This window comes from Sceloporus occidentalis, unplaced genomic scaffold (assembly GCF_023333645.1).
Source record: "Sceloporus occidentalis isolate IW3139 unplaced genomic scaffold, rSceOcc1.0.p SCAF_3, whole genome shotgun sequence".
In the NCBI taxonomy this organism is placed as follows: Eukaryota; Metazoa; Chordata; class Lepidosauria; order Squamata; family Phrynosomatidae; genus Sceloporus; species Sceloporus occidentalis.
In genome coordinates, this window is record NW_028316983.1 from 225,999,225 (window position 1) to 226,008,130 (window position 8,906).

The window sequence follows — 8,906 nt, forward strand, 5'->3', positions numbered from 1 at the left end:
AAGGAAAGTTTTTTGGAAGGATGAATTGGTGTTTTTTGAGCTAGGCAGCATGTAAACAGGTCAAGAAGGTGCTATGATGATATTTCTTGGTGGTTTGTTCATTAAGAGGCTTAATCTGCATGATGGTAATTTACCTTTCATTGCATCATAAGTACAATACTCAAAACAAAATAAACTTTCTGTTGTGGAATTCCAGATTTCCCTCATTGGCGTAAATTTGGGATGGGGGGAGAGATAAGCCAAATGCCCTCAAGATTATGCTGGATATTGGAGTACTGTGTCACTGTCAGGGACATGTGTGTGCATGTGTTGTTGTTTTCATTTGTTGGTTGGGTGTTTTTTGTTTTGTTTTGTTTTTTGCCTTCAAGTCATTTCCTACTTATAATAATCCTTAAGCAAACCTATGACAAGGTTTTCTTGACAAGTTTCTTCACAGGGGGTTTGCCATTGCCATCTCCTGAGAATGAGAGAATATGATTTGCCCAAGGTCACCCAGTAGATTTTCATGGCTGAGCAGGGAATTGAACCCTGCTTTCCAGAGTCATAGTCCAACACTCAAACCAATACACCATGCAGGGATATAGTGCTAACTTAATGCAAAGTGCTACGTATATACACAGTTGCAGGACACATTCAAACATTCTGTGAAATTTCAATCATATTTGTTATTTCAAGGCAATGTCTCCAAATATATTGTAGTATTCATAACCTACAATAATCACAAAAACGATACTTACAATTCTTACACACATACAGTATAGTGAAGGACAAAGGATACTCAAACTGGCTGCAAAAATGCTTATAGGCAGCACAAAGCTCTCCTAAAGTTCACAAAAACTATGTTGTTTTTTTGGCCAAAATTTCATTTCATAGCTTCACTTGTTGGTGAGAAGGAGGTGGAAACATCCTCCTGCATCTGAGTCTCTAGTACACAATATTAGTGATTACAGGCTGCCAGTACAGAATGTCAGCATCAGTTACTCCCAGAACTTGGAAAACTTACTTCTGGAGACTACAGCCCTTAGAATCCCCAGTTAGCATGGATGCTGGTCATGTTGGCTCAGGGATTCTAAGAGTTGTAGTCTAAAAAATAAACTTTTACCAGCTCTGTCTGCTACCTACCACTCCTGCGCCCAGATATTCAAGCTGGATTTGAAAGTGACTAATAATTAAATCATTTAAAATGGAAGGAACTACAATGAAACCCTCTGAGTTTATGTATTTGTTCTTATCAGTAGTGGCTGAGGGTCTTTGTGTCAGTGGGACAATGAGTCTATTTGTGGTTTGAATCTGAAATATCCAAGATGCTGAAATCCAACTTCAAAATAGGTTCATCATCAAAATAGGATGTAGCGAAATATGGAATAGAACTTGAACTGAATAGGATAGATAAAATTTGGAAAGGAGAGGAAAAGCACATGATTACAAAAATATATAAGATCTTATTGAACATTGAAATGGAAAATGAAATAGTTAAGAATAATATGATTAAGTGGATGCAAAATCTAAGGAAAAATATTTTAATGGACAGCTGGGAAAGATCCTGGATAAATACCCATAAATCCTCCAAATGTACAACTTTAAAAGAAAATTATATAAAAATGTTTTATAGATGTTATGTGACACCGGTACAACTAGCTAAAATTAAAAAATCAAGGAATTCTAAATGCTGGAAATGTAAAAGATCTTCTGGTACGTTATTTCATATGTGGTGGCAATGCAAAACTGTACAAAAATACTGGAAAGCTATTCATAGATATATTACTAAGTACATGCAAAAGTATATACCATTTGTTCCAGAATTATTTCTTCTAAACATAACTGACAATATTGGTGTAAAATTAAAACAAGATGAAATTAGTAAATTATTATATATGGTAACAGCAGCCCGACTTGTGTATGCAAGATACTGAAAGAAATCTCAAAGACCCTCAATAAGAGAATGGATTGATAAAATTCATGATTTTGCATTAATGGATAAATTATCAATGATATCAAATGGAAAATCTTCACAGCAATACAATCACAAATGGAATTTTCTTTTAAAAAACTAAAAATTTTTTCTTGTGTTAGGAAAAGAAGTTAATGTTATCAATACAAAGTTTAACTCATCTTCATTTAAATAATCGGTAGACTTAATTGTTTTGTTTTATATTGAGCTGACTATATATAACAGATGTTTATACTGTATATAACAGATGAATTTGTACTCTATATCATATCTGTAAACCAATAAAAATTATCAAAAAAAAAATAGGTTCATCATCTTAGGCTGCTTGTTGTATCAGGCGTAGGAATAATGCAGCCTGTGGGCCACAAGTACAACCTCTGAAACCCTTCAGAGGCCCCTCAAAGCCACCAAACACCCTTTAAAATTAAAATATTTTCTTCCAAAGCCTTCAATGGCTGCCCAAAACACAGTGAAAAAGTTACCTCCAAATCATCTAAATATCGACCAAAATGTCAAGCAGAAGTAATGTTGTATCACTTGGGCATGCTGAAACACACTGGTACAGCCCACTGGGCAGGCACAGGGGAGAAAAATGGCCCCTTGTACCTCGTGCATTTACCTACACTTGCTTTAAAATTTGGATTAAAACTCAGAGTGAATTCACTGTGGGAGCCACCAGTTGTCATAGTCTCTTCTCCCACCACATAGAAAAAAACAGTAATCAAAAGCGGGGGGGGGGGGGGAGGGGAGGCTTGAATTCCTTTAGCTTATCTTAAGATGTTCTGGTGACAAAACACAGATAATGTTGTTTGATGGACACCCAGATTATATTCTCGATGACAAGTATATTTGTCAGTGCTCTGATTAAGAAGCAGTAGAATTCATCACTTGTGATTTTGGCAGTTTTATTTTTTAAAAAAACACACAACAAGCACTGTATTTGCTTCTTCCTGGAACAAAAACAAAATGATATAGCACCTTCACTCCTTTTGATGCAAGATGAAAAAAGTCAGAACTACCAGAAGGAAGATTTCATCCAAGTCATGCAATACCAGTTTATAATTCCAAGAAACCGTAGGCTTTAGCCTTATCTTTTCAGGTCTTTAAAGCTACAATCCAGTGCATGCCTATATGAGCATAAAGTAACACAAGAGATTGGGATGTAATATACCTTTGTGACCTCCACTGTAAAGCACAGGAATTATTTAAAATAAAGTGCTTTGTGAACATAAAGGACATGATAAAACTCAGCATGATCATACCAAAGGCCACACTTGTCCAGTTGTCCACTTACTGTGGCCAACTAGAGGACTGAAAGAGAAACACACAAATGGAATTTGAGTGTGATAGCACTGTATCATATCCCCCAACAAGAGATATTAAGTGACATCCCCTGGCAGTAGGGCCCTTGGAACTGTTGTTTAAGGCGGGGAAAGATTTAGCATTGGCATTGATTTTTCCTACCTGCAGGTACTTGTGCAGGAGGGAAGAATTACTTTTCCCATCTATTAATAGTGAAACATTCTAAAATAAGGCCCGTTACAGACCGCCCCTTAGGGGCGGCCTGTAGGCGCACCTTTCCCCGCCGGATTGGGGCCTCAGCGGCCAGAGCGGCAGCCGCTGAGGCCCCGATCTGCCGCTTTCCGGGCTTCAAGCCCCAAGGACACCCGTTTGGCCCCTTTTTCCTTTGGTCTGCTGGGTGCAGCCATCTAAAGGCTGCGCCCAGCGGACCAAACCAGGAAGGAGCTCCGAAACAGAGCTCCTTCCGGGGTTGCAGAAAGGGCGCCCTAGGCACCCTGCCGTGACCCCAATACGTCACAACCGCACCGCCTCATTTGGAGGCGGCGCGGTCGTTACATATCGATGGCAGCGGCCGTGTGGAACGGACGCCACCATTTTGTGCGCGCAGAGCGCGCGCTAGGGTTAGGGCAGTGCAGAAGCACCGCCTCCTCTTAACCCTAGTACGCGCTCTGCACATACTTTTTAGCCTGTATGTAACGGGCCCATGAAGTCTTTTACAAGCTCAACGTGTACTTAGAAGTGTCCATTTAAGGTGTGCTCAGTGTAGCTTATTCCCAAGTAAGTGTGTGCAGGCTAAATTGAAGGCAGCCTTTATTATTCCTGGGAGGGCTCAATGATAACAGCTGCCTTAATATTTGTAAGTGCTTGATCATTTAGTACATATCCAACTGATAATTCCTGAGAAGGTTCAGCTACATAGGAGTCTTGGTGGTCCAATGTTACCAAATCATTTTAAGGGGGAGCTCAGTTTCCTATAGCCTAGTCTTGGGGAGGGGAATGTTTTCCCTGAACCCCTTGCTCTGATGTACATGTCTGACTGCTGTTGCACACTATGCTCAATAAATATGAATATTAGATTTTGATAGATAAGATAGGAAAGTTATCTGTTGCCAGAGTGTGAAGGATTCATAATAGACAAGCTAGGTCCTGGATCCTTATACAAAGTCAAGCCTTATGCTAAACTGCAACCAGTCTCCCCACCTCCACTAATCAGAAAATGGTTCCATTGATTGAGAGCAATCTGTGTTTAACTGTCTTGTTTACTTCCATGGAATGGAGAATTGCCAGGCTGCCTCAGACTGGTACACACACGGACATTGTGAAGTATCATGCATCCTTTGGGCCAATCTGTCTGGATTTCAAACAGAGTAAATATGTATACTGATAAATATGTATTCAGCCCTTTGTCTCTACCTTCCCAGACCACTTAAGATCCATTATCAGAACTTGAAGGGCACTTCACCTTTGCCTTTTTGCACACACATGTTGAGGTCCTGTTTACTGAGTATAGGCTGTTCTGTTGGTTTCTGCTGTTATCTTTTTCTGTCTTTTAATAAATAAATAATTGTTTTTTGCAAAACCAGCCAGTTGTCCTACCTCATTTTTACTTGTAGTCATCTGGGTTCATTGTCCAGAACAGGTTTACCCCCATCCCCCAAAACTAGTGCACTGCTCTTAACACAGCTGAGGTAACATATACCTATCTCATGACTAGTAGCCATTCATAACCTTATCTTTATAATGGCACTCAATGTGCTAGGGAAATAGTAGTTGATTCTTTTTCTTCAGAAGGCTTTAAAGAGAAATTGGATGGCAATCTTTGGAGGAGGACTAATTTTATATTTGTCATGCTCCCTCTTGAGTGTTTGTCTTCATCAGTAGTCAAACCAAGATTACCTTTGAAGGGGCCACAGCAGATGCCTGATAGCCAAGTAACAGCCTCAACAGATCAGCACTAAACGCCAGCCTAGGGGCAGAGTGGGGTGTGTGGTGACCACATGCCAGCTGCTCCATCTCTGCCCCCATGCCACCCCATGCCACCCACCTGACCAGATGGCGGGCAGTGTCATGCTGCGTCTTCGTTGCACTGTGTCCATGCGCTGTGCCAAAGAAGTGGCAAAAAGCCACCACCGCTGTGGCTAGAGTGTCTTTTTCACAGTGCAAAAAAGACCTGCTTTTTGTGGCTTCTTTTTGTGCAGTGGAAAGGCCAGATGTAATTGCTGCAGACTCAATCTGGTGAGGAAAGGGGTGGCTGTAGGCCACTCCAAAGGTGCAGTCTGTTGAGCCCCTAAGTTGTCCTTTGGTTCAGCAAGTAAGGTTGGGTTCAGAGTAGGAAAAGGAGTTGGAGGAAACCCCCCCCCACACACACACACACTCAGTTCTAGTGAAAAGCAGAGGCCCAGGCACCTAGCTCAGATCATCTTCCATGGACAAAGTGAGAGGCTGCAATCAAGGTGATGGGAGGAGAATGGCTATGGAATGTTCTCCCTAAATACTGCCAAAATCTGGGCATTGGCTGAATATGGTGCCTACAGAAGGAAGTTTTAACCACCAACTGCTTTGTTGAGTACAAGTTCAGTCTCCCTCCAAACAGCTTAGCTTGTGCAAATGTGTTTTTCAGTTTCACAACCTCTGGATTATTTAATAGCAATAGCAATAGCACTTCACATTTCTATACCACTTCATAGTGAACTAAGCACTCTCTAAGCAGTTTACAACATATAAACCAATTGCCCCCAACAAACTGGGAACTCATGTTACCAACCTATGGAAGGAAAGTAGGCTGAGTCAACCGTGGAGTCCTGGGATCAAACTCATAACTGTGGCGGGTTACAGACGGGCAGGGGAAGACGTCTTGAAGGTGTCTTCCCCTGAATACGGAGCCTCCAGACCGCCTGCCCCGGGGGCGTGGCTAAGGTGTATGGGGCTTCCACACTGGGGGTAGTGAAGACGCCTCACCTGGGGCCGTTTCTTACCCGCAGCTTCCATACCGCCGCCTCGCAGGACGCTGCAAAGAGAGAGGCAGCTTCCGCACGGGCGGCCAAAAACGCGGCTTTTTTTTTCTTTTGCCGGCTGGCGGATGCGCAGCTGCTCAGCTGCGGTGCTCAGCACCGGCGGCAGAAAGCATATGTGCACATTTAAAGCGCCCAGGCCCCTTTAAACTTTTCCCCCCGCCCTACCCAAGAACAATGGTGGTCTCCTGCCAGCTGGTGATCAGCTGGTGTTGGCATCCTTGTCCGCTTGCACGTTGGTAGTGTCACCAGCATCATGGATGCCTCCTCTCCTTTGGTCCCCGTGCTCTTGCTGAATCTGCAATGCACAGCCACAGCTGTCGCCGCTGCCACCGCTGTCCCCCTGCCATCCCCCATCACCTCCCTTGTACATATGTAAATATTTAAAGTTTTAGCATTTTTTTAATTGTTAGGTGAAAATGGTGCAGGAATGTGTGTAGGGGTTCACTTTAAATTCCAAACTTTCCACAATTCTAGCAGCGCATGCGTACATGTTGCTCTAGGGTTAGGGTTACGAGCATTAAAATAGAGTGCAGCTGTGCTGCAGCTTCCACATCTGCATGGCATCTGACGCTCTAATTAGAGCCTCGGTGCAAACTGCGCATGTTCCAGGACCTCGACTCATTATGCGACACAGCAGACACAGAGCTTTTAAATGGGCAACTTAAATTAGCGGTGTAACAATTCTGGCGTACCGGTGCAGCAGCTTACAGACGGAGATGCGCAGCTGCGCAGTATATAGAAAAGAAGCGGGGAAAAGCGGCACCTTTTTAATGCCGCTTCTTCCCGCTTGGGGCGTGCGGGCGGCGTGTTCATGATGGCATTCAGGTAAGGGCCGTCTGAAGGCTACACCTTCATGACGTCATGAACACACCCCTTTTTGCCCGTCTGTAACCCGCCTTTGTGACTGCAGTACTGGCATTTAACTCCTGCATTTAACCATATCACCACGGATATACAGAAAGCCATACATAAACACTGGCACATGTTAGAAAACATTCCAGGATGTGAAGAAAAACCAATTATTTCATTTAAAAGAACCTAAAACATCAGGGCTTAGTTATGCATCCTGACTATAAAACCTGAAAACAAACTGCTGAGAATACTGTGATGGGTCTATCTACACCAGTAGGACATCATCCATGAGATCATTGCATATATTGCACCCACACAATTAAAATTACAGAATTTGTAAATTGCAATAACCAATGATACAAACTATCCCACATTAGCACATGCAATACTAGTTTTGTGGTTTATGCTATTGAATGTACATGCCAGAAATTTTATGTGAGGAGGACCACAAGACAGATAAAATGTAGACTGGGAGAATACCTCTCTAATCTAAAAACTAGAAGTTGGTCATTTTGTAAAAATGCAACGTTCTACAGCTGATTTGTGGGTTTGGGTAATAGAAAGAATTTATAATAATAAAGAATATATTTTAAAGAAAAAAGAGATAGAACAGATTCTAAGATTGAAATCCTTAATGCCTGCAGGTTTAAATTAAGGAGATTATCGCACTTCATTTTTTGCCCCACTTGGGCATGGGCTGGGCCCATGCTGCCAGTGGACTACAAACCATCCCCTAGTTGTGCTTAGCCCATTGATTTTGAAGTAAATAAGCTTTCTGTATTTCAAAATCGGTGGGCTAAGAATGGCTGGGGAACGGCATCAGTGGCGTTTTGTTGAGTGATAACACCTGTTTTCACCCGTTCAAACCCGTGTCCAGCCCATGCCCACGTTGGGTGAAAAATGAAGCATGATAATCTCCAAAGATTTGGACCTTCAAACTTTAATGTGAATGTAACAGTGAAAGAATACATTACATGTATGGATATGATTGTAATATGATGACATGAATAGAATGAGCAACTGTCTGGAGAGATTGCATCATATGTCCTTATGTCCCATGTATATATAGAGAAATGCTGCAGTGTCTGTTCCCTTTATTTCTATGGTCCTGTATTTTGAACTCCAGTGATTTCTTTTGAATGGTATGTATAATTTTGTTTAGAACTATATGGATATTTTTGTATCACAGTTTGATGAGTGTTGTCCTATCTTTTTAAATATTAATCTTAAGTGTGTTTACAATTGTTTTCAGCCCCTGAGGAAGGTGTAATGTGGCTGAAATACATTGGGCTTTTTAAACACTGAATAAATAGTTGACCATCTTTGAGCACATAGAGCTTTTCTCCTCTTTATTTTCTATTTAACCACTATGCTACCAGGGCTCCCTGGAACCTTGACTCTGATTTATGGTGTTCTTGACTCTGGACTATTTTGATGTATGGTACCACTTGCTTCCATGGCTTTCTGACTTGGGAATACTAAATGTTTTTTTTATTGTGAGAGCATGACAATTTGCATGTAGTTTTACCATTCCCTCTCTGCTATTGAGGCTGTGCTGCTGGAAAATCAGGCTCCCTGAAAGCCAGTGAACCTACTCACTGCTATAGTAGCTGCTCTTCAGGCCAAAGTGCAACAACAGGAGCCCAACAGTCACTACCTCTGGCTCCACCTAAACATAAGTGCCCTAATGTGATGGTACTCTAGACACATTTCCTATCTTTGTAGTGCAATGTGAGCTCTACATTCAGCTCTGTCCAGAATACTTCCCTAATGACTGAGTCAAGGCT